General features: G+C 44.4%; 1 protein-coding gene across 1 annotated transcript in view; it reads right to left on the bottom strand.

The window, feature by feature from the left end:
- PCSK5 (proprotein convertase subtilisin/kexin type 5) overlaps positions 1-13001 on the bottom strand; it is a 380395-nt gene that overhangs the window by 137072 nt on the left and 230322 nt on the right. The gene's annotated exons all lie outside the window — the stretch shown is intronic.

Here is a 13001-nt window from a genome sequence, read left to right as displayed (position 1 = left end):
CCTGCTGGTGATGCAGATGTCACATACATAAACACTGGCAAAAATGAAGATAATTGAGCCACTGAGTCTTTGGGATTCATACAATGTCAAGAAGCAGAATTCTATACCAGTCCAATCCCTTTCTCATTACCCTGTGTAACTATTGCCCCGTTCTTTGAATAATAAAGTATGCTCTTTATGTGGAGCCAACCAGTTTCTTCCTCCACTCTCAAGGCAGGGGAGAGAGGTCCTTGTACTTCTTCAAACTCAGAATTTACCATTATTATGGCCCATGTGCAGAATGCAAAGTGGAGATTTGGTAAAAGCTCCTTCTTCGATTCTGTCTGCATGTGTGTTCAAGACAAGGCATTATGTCCCATAGAGCAGTTTTAACTGTGGACTCATCCTATTTCCGCAAGTAACAGTTTTAAAGATGAAACCCTGCCACACTATATTCACAGTCAACAACACCCTGCATGTGAACAACTCTGTTTCCTGTCATATCAACTAATTAAGCTCAATGCTTCAGAAGAAGGTTTAAAAACCTTTTCCTTCCTAGCTTATATGCATAGCACTAATTGATGCATGAAATACATTGAAGGCTGTTAGACATTTATGACAAATTTTCTCCCATGTGCTGTAAGCTTTATTTTATAGGTGATAGGCTTATGAGTTTGACTTTGATACCATTGCCTCAGCTACTTTAATTATTTAAAATATACACACCAAAATGGTAGAAAGAAGATTATTGGTCTTATTTATCCAAAAGACCAATTTGGATAAAATGGCTAATGCTTAAAAGGACTTGGTAATAAGCAACTTCATGGCACAGACCAAAGGTTTTGCTTACTGTCCTAGAAACACCTGTGTATTTTTTTCTTTAGTCCCAATCAAATAGCTTGCAAGTGAATTTTGCTCAATTACATATTTACGCATGTAATATGTGCTGCAAATCTGTCTTTGGTAGGCTTTTAGTGGAGAGTTTTGGAAGGAGGTAGGTAAACTATGTGTAAGACCTGAATCAGTAAATCAGTGTAGGTAGGTTGTCACCATAGTGCTACAAACAAACCCTCAGAAAAACATAAACTCTACTTTAATCAATAATATGACATGGCATAGTATATGTCTTTTCAGCAACATGCTGCAAAGGGCTTCTGAAATGAGCTTCTGCTCAATGCCAAGCCAGAACTTGCCACGTCATACCACTGCCCAACCTTGTCAAACAAATAACAGTTCAAAGCACAGAAGTTACCAGTGCTTAAGGATCACACATCCTCCAAATACAGCAATATGTAATGCAATCTGCAACTGCCAGCTGAGCTGGGTTCTTCAATGGAAAATCCTGCAGTTTGTAATGAAATGGATTTCTTCACATCTCCTTCCCCTTCAGCCCCAAACTCAAGTGCACGTAGCATGGAAATATGCATTCTGAGGGCATAAACAGAAATTTCATTTCTCCAGGGTGGAAGCCTTTTGTTCTGAGATTCTGCAGACTTGCAAGCCCATTGTCCTACTTGAAGTATCTGCGAAGCACTGCTAACACTTTTTTCCTGGGACAATGCTATGTGTATCTGTAGGTTAACTGCAGCTCATTCAAGCTAACTGCCATGTATTTTAGGGATAAGCCAGTTACAGAGGCAGTTGGAAGGGTTATGTGCATAAAAGGCTCTCCTGCTCCTTTTTTGTCCTAGTTTTTTATTTGGATCAATCGGGGCAGCTTCAAATGAGATATCTGTATACAGCCCTAGAGAGCAGTGCAGACAGAAGTGCAGCTCCCAGCTATAACTCGTAACTCAGAATGCCTTGCAGAAATTGTTCTAACATTACCCCAGACCAAACAGAAATTCACTGTTGGTTTCAGGGGAGAGGGGAATCTAGCTGTGGGCTGGGAGCTTGCAGCCAGGTTCCCGCAGAAATGGCCAGGGCTCTCTGCCAGTGCTCCTGTTTTCAGAGTGGTGGTGGGAAGAGGAGGGAGCTCATTCTTGGGGCTCTCCAGCTGGTGCTGAACCCCCCCCCCAAGACTGAACACCCTCCACTCCTTTCCTCCCTCCCATTCTAAAAACAGGGACAGACTGGGAGCTGTACAGACACAAGTTACACAAGATGTTACATTTTGAAACACCTTTATCTGATACCTCACGCAATGAGGGGTTAGATTTTCACCCAATCAGCCATTTTTGAAGCTGTCTGCAGCCAAGTTTGGTCACAGCTATACGCTGCTTTCTGTAGCTAGATCAGGCAAAAATTGTCACTTTTGTCTGCACTGAAATTGTGGTTCTTCTACATGATGGGTCATTAACATGTGCAGGATTAAATAAAAAGGTTTTCAGAATGCAGGAAAGTAGTTGTAGTCAGCTCTTTCCCAACTTCTGAATTGTTTTTGCTAAAAATGTGCACTCCAAATGTTAATAGTGTTGCAGTGTTGTAGCTGTGATAGTACACGGAATACTTGAGTAGTAGTTTGTCTTTGGTAATAACTTTTTATTAAAGCCACTATTTAACTGAAAGGGATGTTAGACAAGCACTTGGGCACAGAATACCTTTCTTAAGTTAACAATCTGTTTTTATGCTGTCCCATCACTATGACATCATGAAGCCTTTTAGGAAATGTTGTGCTCTTCACCTACACAAGGATTTCTGAGGACCGAGTATATGGATTAGCTCTAATGCCTATCAGCTGTACAGACCAAATTGCAAAAGGGAAGGATCAGGATCTGTATGGGTGTCCCCATATTTCTCAGTAGAGAAATCTTTGGGATAACTCAGGGAAAGTATAGGGTTCTGCTACTAGAAGCAGTTTGCACTGACCTTAGTGCCATGGGTCAAAAAATTGTGCAGGGGGATGAGCCATATCTGCTCATTTTCCACCCCTGCCCACTCAAACCTGACCCAACGGTGTGGGAGAAGGAGTAGCTAGGTTTCCCCAGGATGGTGTTCAAGGGCATAAAGAAGTTCCTAACAACCCTGCCCAAGTAGACTGGAAGGCTTCTGAGTGATTCCAAAGTGATTTTTCTCCATCATACCTGTACTATATACTGACAAATTCCCTGCACAACCAGAGCCTTAAGATTCATGCAGAAAAAAGACAGTTTAAAACATTTACAGGATAACGCCTCCACCCCCCCTCCAAATCTCCTCCCCCCCCCCAGCACGTCTTTTCAACATTTAAAACCTATTTTTAAAAAGAAAGTTGTGCTCATTTTTTACTCTCAAGAAGAAATTATCACCCAAGGTTATGGTGCTTATGTTAATTGTCCATGGCTATTATTTCATTTAATGCTTAAGCTCTGTTGCATGGACAGAAGAGGTTCGAGTAAGAGGATCTGCACCTGTTTTTTTTAAAAACAGTTTAAACTCAAGTACATTTTTCCTTGAAAAATATTCCCATCCAAATCAAAACATCCTAACAGTCAGTGGTGCTACTAAAGACTTCCATGTGGAAGCCTTCCAGACAGCTGATATTTGGCTGTCTGCAGTGCCTGTACTTCAAAGCCCCTGATCAAGTGGGTTTGGCTAGCAGCTGCAGGTACTGAGACAGGCCCATTATTTTCAGAGACTAAATAATAACAATTCAAGAAACCATTACAGAGTTAACAAACGTAGCTGATCCCCCACATCTGAAGCGAAAAGGGAAAAAAAAAGGATTTTTGTCTCCTTTTGTACCATCTTCAAATCGCACCCCTTCATTTGGACATGAATTGTTGCCACTCTGGATTGCCTCTGCTGCTGCTGTCTGATAGTAACCAACTCTGGCGTCTCTAAGAGAGGTAGGAAATTACTTTGACAGCACATTCAGGGCTAGGCATGCCTGCAGGGGAGTATCTAGAACTATAATTGCCATTGTATCTATTTGGACAAGGCAGTGGTCTCACTTCTGTTAACAGAAGTGGGAAAACAATATTAGGGAGGGACTGGTGCAATCTCCAAGTGTGGTGCCAAAGCCAAGTACATTACTTATTTTAAATGTGTTATGCATTATTACTGCACATATCACACTGGAGTTTATTGCTCCTAAGTGCCATGTCTAAACGTGCACCTGGGACTGCCGCACACTGAGCTGGGTTGAAGCAGTCCTGGTTGACAGGGGACCCGGGAGGTCAGCCTGTGAGCCCAGAGCTGCTCCAACCTAGCTCAACAAGCTGTGGAGGGGCTGGCTGGGGCACGAGCACAGGCGACTGGTAGGAGGGACATTGGGGGGCACATGCCCCCTCCACCCCCCTGAGATTGACCCCTGACTTGGCACCACTCTCAGGATGGGACAGTTTTTTTGCCATGCGGGCTGGCAGCGTGTTGGGGGAGGGTGGGGGCACTAAGCCATAGCACAGAAGTATAGGAGTGGATATGGAGCTTTTGGGCAGTCCCTGGTCCTGCTCACAAATTGTGCTCCCCCACCAGACTCAGGAGGCACCAGTCACCCCTGGGCATGAGGGTGCTCCAGTGTGGAGCTACCCAGCAGGCAGCCCCTGCACTGAAGCACCCTCATATCCCAGCCATCCATGTCACTGTCTACATGTGTTCTGCTGTGGAGTAAAAAACTCTGCAGCAGGATAGTACTTGTAAATACTAGTTTATTAATTTAATCCAGCCTAATCGCCCTGCTTGTGTAGATGCCAAGACATTTACTGAGGAGCTAATCAGCAGGGATTCTGGTTTTCTCTGTTTAAAAATCACAAATTCTCTGATTTCAAAAAATGCCAATTCTCTTAGTAAAACCCCAAATCCACTTTTTTTCCATTATTAAAATGAAACACCACTGTATATAGGTATCAGTTTAACACAATATTTTATTGATATATTTACAATCTTAAAGCAAGTTGGAAGCCTACAGTCACTATAATAAAATACATTCTAAATACCTATACATTTTGCTGTTTAATATCGGGTTTTTTATCATGGAAAATCAGAGCTCCTCCTGCCCCCTTCACGCACCAGGATGCAGGTCCAGCTGTGGCAGTCCCCCCTCTCCCCCCACTACTTTGTGGTGCTGAGCAGCCCTGATATGCTGGTGCCCTGCCCGTGCCATTGCCCTTCACTCCTGACCCACAGCCCCCACAGCCCTGCTGGTGCCTTTCACTCCCCACCCATAGCCCTCCACCCCTGCTGGCACCCCTTACTCCCCAATCTCAGCCCCCCACCCCTCCCAGATTGGGTCCCCAGCTGCCAGGGTAACAGGGCCACACATCTGGGTCTGCAGTCCCTTGGCCCTCTGCCAGCATTGCCCAAGTCCTGGCTGCTGCCTGTGGGAGGCATCCCCTGCTGTGGTGGAGCAGAACACAGAGTGTGGCTCCCCCTCTCCCATGGGCAGCACAGTATAGTGGAGCCCATGCGGGGCGGGGGGGGTGAATGCAGGCTGCCTGCTGAGGGCTCGGGGATCCCTGCCCTGCTGTCCTTCCCCCGGGGCACAGAGTGCTTCAGAAAGATTTCTGCTTCATGTGGGCAGATTGTGAGGGTGATGTTGGAGTATGCCCACTGCCTGACCTCTTCAAGTGTGCTCTGTATCCTCCCTGAATGCCTAGCTGGCTCTGTTGATCGGTGCATCAGTGCACAGGGGGACAAGAGTCCAGTCTACTTTGTAAATTAATGTACCTTAGGCTACTGAGAAGAAATAGATATTGTGCTGTGAGGCTAGGAAGAGATGTTGCATTTGTCCCTGGACAAGTTGTGCCTATGTTATTCTGCAACAGAAATATGCCAGGATTGGTATGTGCACACATCAGCCTTCTAAACAGGGTTTAGTAAGAAGCTAAATGCAATTCTGCTTCTCTGACATTGATTCAGTAATGCAGTCCCAGAATAACTGTTCAGATACACACTGCAACATCCCAGGATAAATTGTTAGTATTTTTTACCCCCTGAACCTTTCTAGGATTTATCCTGAGATGACAGATGCCTATGCTCGAATAACTGCACTTTGTCTTGGGATACATTGGTTTATCTCAGGACAAATACAATGTCTATTTATAGCCTGAGTTGATGAACTGCAACTGTGCTCCACTGGTGCTAAGGGTTGCCAGAGTCGGGTAATGATCTAGATTCACTTCTTCCCTCATGCACACACATGTAATCTGGCTCATTACTTCCCATACAGCATCAAAGGGGTGCAGAGAGCCTTTTAGATGTACAGAAGGACAGCTTCTGGAAAACTGTGTCATGAAGTACAGAGAGCAAAACAAATATTGAATTTTGGCCAGTTGTTTTTAACTCCACTTATCATGGAAAAAATAACATTTCTAGTAGCTAAAGTCTATTTATTTATCCACAGAGCAGTTCCCCCATCTCCCAGCATAAAATCAGGGACAATCCAATAATAATTAAGTGGATATCCTTTCCAGCTCTTCCTCATTTTTTCTATGCAATTATCATTATCTCTTTATTTTGGCTCCAAACTCTCCTTTAGTTTTACAGGACAAGATTTCTCTTGTTTGTGCCCAAACAGGCTACAAATGTCATGCTACCTGCCAGCCCAGAATCTGAAGAGTGGAATCCATAATGAGGGCTTGTTTCTGAAGGCAGAATCATTAATAGCTATTAATTAACGTTATATCCATTCCTCAGTACTATATCCTTCTTCAGGTTCTAGACTGATAGAAACAAAAAAGAACAAAAGAGCATGCAGAATAGCTTCTCATTTGATAATAGCCAGCACCTTTTTTATTAATTTTGTCCTGTATTCTTTCAAACCCCCAAAACTGTTTTTGAAAATATGCTGATAATGCATAATATTCACACTGGTACCTGCAATATACTACCAAAGTGAAACCAATGGGTGACACTGGTGACAACATGAGTTTAGTGTGCCTACAGCTCAGAATATGCAAGTGTTTCAAAACTAAACAGAAAGTACACCTCTGGCATATCTAAAATTATCATGGTTCCAGTGAAGACAATTTATACCAGCTGAAAATCTCATTCCTACTCTCATTCAAAGCCAATGATATGTATCCAACCAAGTGGAACGTGCAGAATAATTGCCTGAAATGTTACTGTGTATAGCATGGTTCTGTATCCTTAGACGGTGCTTAGCAAGACTGGGAGAAATGAAACCACAGGATTTTTGTTTGGAGTTTTAGATTTGTTTCTCTGGACCATGGCATTGGATATATGCATAGAAACAAAACCCTCCCTGAAAATCAGATGAGGACATAGCCATCTGTACTGAAATGCTTAAAATATACCACTGTGCTAAGTATTTAACTGCATCTGAAATTTGTTTCCACAGCTGTATTGGTGCTGCGCATATTTACCAGGCAGAGGTGCAAGTGTAAACTAGCCCGCCAGTCAAAGCAAACAGGAACACTATTACACCTGATTAGGAAATGTTGCAGTACTGCTTTTTACACAAACTTGCTCAATTTGACTGTGTTTCTTCTGATCCTGTCTTTTTGTATGCTGATGCCAGACTATTGTGCTGGCAACTTTGTACTTGACAACAGAGATCTGTGTTTGCTTGGCAATAGAAAGCTTCCCCTTTACACTCTCCTTACTTGCCTCTTGACTGTCTTTCTCATCTACAGGAATGTCTATATTACATAGGAATGCGGTCAATATTTAGAAAAAACATTTCACAATATTTTAAACATGAGGAACTCCTAGGATCTTCAAATGTACCATCCTGCCTTTCTTAGTCATGTTAGAATTCCTTCCATGCCCCGGTGTTTCTGCAAGATGATATTAAAGTTGTTACTCCAGGTAAAAACAGATGTTGGATTTCTCCCAAAACAAAGACTTTTATTCTGGGATCCTATAGACATACACGCCCATCGTCTCACTTTAAGTACCTATGAAATATCTGTGAAGGACTGATATAGCTACAATTGTCCCAGGGAAAAAGTGTTAATTTGTGTTAGTTGCCATTCAAGCAGTATAATTGACTGTTGTGGCAATCTGTAACCCCCACATCAAAATCAGGGGGTACAAAAAGGGTACAAAGCCTAGTACAAGAAGGCCTAGGATAAACCTGGCTTCTGTTTTTTTTTCCTTTGAAGGTGGTTTGGCAGCCTATGAGAGAGAGGTCACTTGCTTTAGGGTGAGTCTACGCTGTAGTCAGTGCCCAGTAACATTCTCAAGTAGCTTTCAGAGCTCATATTATTGAGGTCCCTGCTTGGGGTTAGACTGCTACTGGAACCTGAGCTAGCAAAGGCAGGGTTCACATAGGTCTATGGATGTATTTGCATCCATATTACAGAAGAACACCATGTCAGGTATCTAGGTTGTAGCCGTATTGTTCTAGTGGCAAAAGCAATCAGGACTCATGGTAGAGGTGATATCTTTTATTGGAAGAACACCATTGCATTTGCCAGCTTTGTGGAAAATTTCAGCAAAGTGATCAAGGAACTTGGTCTGGACTTTTATCCCTAGAAAAGTTACTTCTAGGGCAGAGTTGAGAGAGAACCAAAAACCTAATGTGTCCTTACTGGTTACCTGTTATTAGGACAGACACCCAGCATAGGTGGGTGCCTGTTATTAGGACATAGGCAGGCAAGGTTCTTTGAATAGATGTGATATCTTTTATTAGACCAACTGAGTACAGTAAAAGCTCTGTTATCCGGCATCCCCCAGGAATGGGGGATGCTGGATAACAAAATATGCCAGTTAATTGAGCAGCCCCAGCTGCTGCTTCTCCCGCCGCATCTGGGGCGTCCCTCCGCCCCTCCCGTGGCATTGCCATCCCTCCTGCCTCATCGCTGCCCATCCTGCGGCCCCCGCAGGACAGGGAGGCAGGCCCCGCACAGCCCTGCACAGCCTGTTATGCCCCCAGGCCTTGGGGGCCTCATCAGTGCAGGCTGCTTTGCCCCCGGCTGTGGGGGCTCAGAGAAACCGGAAGCGCTGTGGTGGGCACTTCTGGTTTCACTTTATCTTACAAGCCAGCATGCTGGTTAGTAGAGCATGCCAGTTTGTAAGATGCCAGATAGCGCAGCTTTTACTGTAGTTGGAAAAAATTTCTTGGCAATCTTTCGGGCCCAGACACCCTTCTTTAGGCATGGGGAGTCTCTGCTGTTCTGAGACTCCAAGAAATGAAAGAAGCTAAAAGTGTGGCAGGATGTCAGTGAAAATGTAAGTAGGTGAAATTAGAAAGACAAAAGGTGAGGCAGAGAGATGAAGCAGTGTGTGGAGAGGGAGGGGGAAGAGAACAGGGGAAAAAAGGCTGAAGGGAGACAGTGCAGAGGTAGAGACAAGGTAGAAAAGAGGCTGTCAGGCAGGTACCTGGTGAATCAGATGTCAGGCAGATTATAATGTGTCATAAAACCAATGTCTATATTGAGTCCGTGATTTTTTGTATCTAGTAGATTTATGAAGTGAAGCTCGTAGGTTTGTCTACGGAAGGTGTTTTGTAAGATCCCTTTGAGGATTAGAACTGAGAGATCAGAGAGGAAGTAATTGTCCTGAGACAAGTGTACACTCACAGGTAGTTGGGTATTCTTGTCTTTGAAAGCTTTTCAGTGTGCGTTCATTCTGGCGCACAGTTGTTGTTTGGTTTCTCCAACATATTTTCCCTCAGGTGCACTGGATGAGATATTTGGTGCACTGGGTCAGATATATATATCATATTTCTGGAGGTGCAGCTGTAAGATCCAGGAATGGTGATGGGTCTATTGTGGGATATAGTAATTGTGGGGGTATTGGAGATATGTTGGCAGGTTTTGCATTTCTTGTTCTGGCATGGTGTGGATCCATTTGTCAGTGTGGTTTGGGTCATAGGGAGTTTGCTTCTGGTGATAAGGTTAGTGAGGTTCAGTGCTTGTTTGAAGGCTAGGATGGGTGGTTCTGGAAAGATCTCTTTAAGAATGGGGTCTTCTTCTGGTATGGGTTGCAACTGAGGATTTTTTGTGTAGGTTCCAAGGAAAGGTGATTCATAACTAATGGTGTGTCATTTGTAGGGATTTTGTTTTTATACTGCAGTAAATCTTCACGTGGTATCTGGGTAGCTCTTTCTATCTCTCTGGAGGAGTGTCCTTGTTGGCTGAAGGCCCTTTTGAGATTAGTGAGGTGGTGGTCATGGGTAGTCTCCTCACTGCTAATATGGTAGTATCAGAGAGCTTGGCTGTATATTACAGCTTTCTTGGTGTGCTTAGGGTGATTACTGGTTGGCTATTACTCACACCTATGCAATCTATAGTTTTTAAATTCACTGATGGGCATTTTATATTATATGCTTCCAAAAGACCAAAAACACCATTGCAAAATGCAAGAGCGTGTAAATTTTCTTTAAAAAAGAACAAGTCATTTTTGACTAATGCACACAAATGCATGTATCCCCTCACCTCACTCCCCCTCCCACACACACACTCATACATACTTATTTTCTTTATTAATACCAAATTTCCTTTTGGGCATGCATTTGGGGTTGCTTTCATGTTTTAAAGGCAGCCAGATCTAGTCATATTTATTTGATTAAAATGATGAATTATACTTTCAATGAGAATTTTTATAGAATCATAGAAAATTAGAGTTGGAAGGGACCTCAGGGTTATGTCCAGATGAGCCTGGCTGTGCCATATGTGGCACTGCAAACACATCTGCAGTGCCACATACCTTATAGTCCAATGTTCTCCATGCTGCAAGGGCGCTCTGTCCATGTGTGTACTGCTCCATTTTTTTCCATGTTTTTTTTTTTACCCTTGGATATCCAGGGGTCAAAAAAACCCGCAGGAAAAAAACCCAGAGCAGCGCGCACACAGACAGCATGCGCTGCTGAAAAGCAGAGCTGGGCTGCCTGGAGCTATGCCGTGGCTTCCGGTCCAGCTCTACCCAGGAGGACTGTCATAGCTGCAGCTCCAGCAGGCCCCCAGGCCCCCAGTTAAGGCTGCTGGGGCCAGCCCAGTGCTGCCCCCAGTCTCCCCTATTGCCCCAGGGGTAACTTGCCATGTGCTACAGCATGCATGGCACAGGTGTTCCCCAGGGATAGAGTTACCATAAGTCTGGGTTTTCCTGGAAATGTCCTCATTTTTGAGCCCTCGGATCTTTGTCTGGGTGGGTTTTTTAAATCTGCCCAAATGTCTGAGATTTTGATCTCCTCTTGGGAGCAGGAGGAGGGCGATTGGAGGCAGCAGGGAGCACAGACGTACCTGCCTGCAGCTGCAGCTGTGCACGCAGACCCGTGGTGCTCCCTGCTGTTTCCGATCACCCTCCCCCTGCTCCCAAGCTAAATCCCGGACATTTGGTCAGGGCAGGGGTGTCGGGGGATGGGGCTGTGATAGGGAAGGGGCAGTCAAGTGGAGTGGGGCCTGGCTCAGTGTGGCAGCCCCATCCCAGGGCTGGAGGTGCCACAAGCCTCTCCTCCTCTTCCCTTCAGCCCTTACTGGGGCCCAACACCCTCTACTGCTTCCTGGAAGGATCGGAGCCATGATGCTCTAGCCTGGTGAGGACAGGGAAAGCTAGGGCCCTCCAGCAGGGCTGGAGAGGCAGAGGCTGCGGTTCAGGAATATAGGGCATGGTGGGGGGGAAGGTGGGTTGGGAGCGCAGGGGGCTGTGGATCAGGAGTGAGGGTTACTATCAGGGGGCAGGGTACTGTAGTTTGGGAGTGAGGGGCACTGGCAGGGCTGGGGTGTGTGGGGCAGGAGTGAGGGGTAGCAGCAGGGCTGCAGGGCGCTGTGGCTTGGCAGTGAGGGGTAACAGAATGGAACAGGGGCAGGGCACTGACAAGTCACCCTCCCGCCCCCCGCCGCATATCAGGGACCTGGAAATAGAAATATGGTAATCCTACCCAGGGACAAGTAGCTGTGGCATAAGGTGTGCCGTTGCTACTCGTCTCCAGGGAACCAAATGTCCACACTTGTCTGGATGTGCCCCAGGAGGACATCTAGTCTAAACCCCTGGTCAAAGCGAGACCATCCCCAATTAGATCGTTCCAGCCAGGGCCGTGTAGAGCCAGGCCTTAAAAACCTCCAAGGATGGCGATTCCACCACCTCTCTAGATAGCCTGCTTCAGTGCTTCACTATGCTCCTAGTAAGAGAGTTTTTCCTAATACCGAACCTAAACTTCCCTTGCTTCAACTTGAGACCATTGCTCCTTGTAAGTGTTATCAAGTGTTATCAAGTTTTATCTTGGAGGATTTTATTAAAGGTGAGATAAAGGAATAGAAACTGAAAATGATCTAAGAAATAACAGAAATAACAGAAATAACAGGAATAATTCTTTGCACTTAAACTACACCCATATCATTCAAGGATCTTTAAGTACAGCACCCACTAAATACTGTGCTAACAGACAGAGACAGGTCAACTGAGTTGAAGAAGTTAAGCAACTGGCCAAATTCACAAAAATGTCACTGGCAGTATTAGGAGTAGAATACTATAAAGGTTGAAATCCTGGATGCACTTGAGTTAAGGACAAAACGGCCATTGGTGTCCAATGCACAAGATTTTTACACTAAGAACCCTGAAACCAAGAAGAACATACCTACATTAATGGCAGAGTATTTGCTAATTTAGGAATTACTGAACATAGGAAGTACATATCAATGATAAAAAGGACTATTAGAAAAAAAAGAACAGAGCGATACACACAAACCTATACACCTAATATTTATGCATATAGTTACCAGAAGGGTATGTGCAAGTGACTAATGAGGCAATGTATTAACCAGTTACTTGTAGAATTTCCACTTTCGCAGTGCAGTTGTTATAAATGTTCATGTAGATGTAGAACACGTTATCGGCATACAGCTGAAAGCATCTCTTTTATAAACACATGACCTTCAAAGTCTTAAAAAAAAGCATTCTGCAGTTCCACCATAATCCATTCTCACACCTGTTTTAATTCAATTACACTGATTTAATTTACCAAGAATAGTTATTGCTACAAATTGGACGCCTGACATTTTCTGTTTTGTGGCAGTTTGAGTTTGTCTTTTTTTCCCCCCTCAAGGCTTTTGAGAAATGGTTGAGTCAGGATATGCCAAAACATCTAGGTGACATTATTTTTGTCAGGCCAGTTAGCAATGTTTATAACACAGATTCTTGAAAGCTCTGTGTGTACAGTATAGAGTGTGGAATGGCTTTCACTGCCGTAAGCTCTCTAG

Source organism: Alligator sinensis, unplaced genomic scaffold, assembly GCF_000455745.1.
Source record: "Alligator sinensis unplaced genomic scaffold, ASM45574v1 scaffold204_1, whole genome shotgun sequence".
Lineage (NCBI taxonomy): Eukaryota > Metazoa > Chordata > Crocodylia > Alligatoridae > Alligator > Alligator sinensis.
Note: the sequence above shows the minus strand (reverse complement) of the source record. Positions and strands in the feature narration are given on the sequence as shown.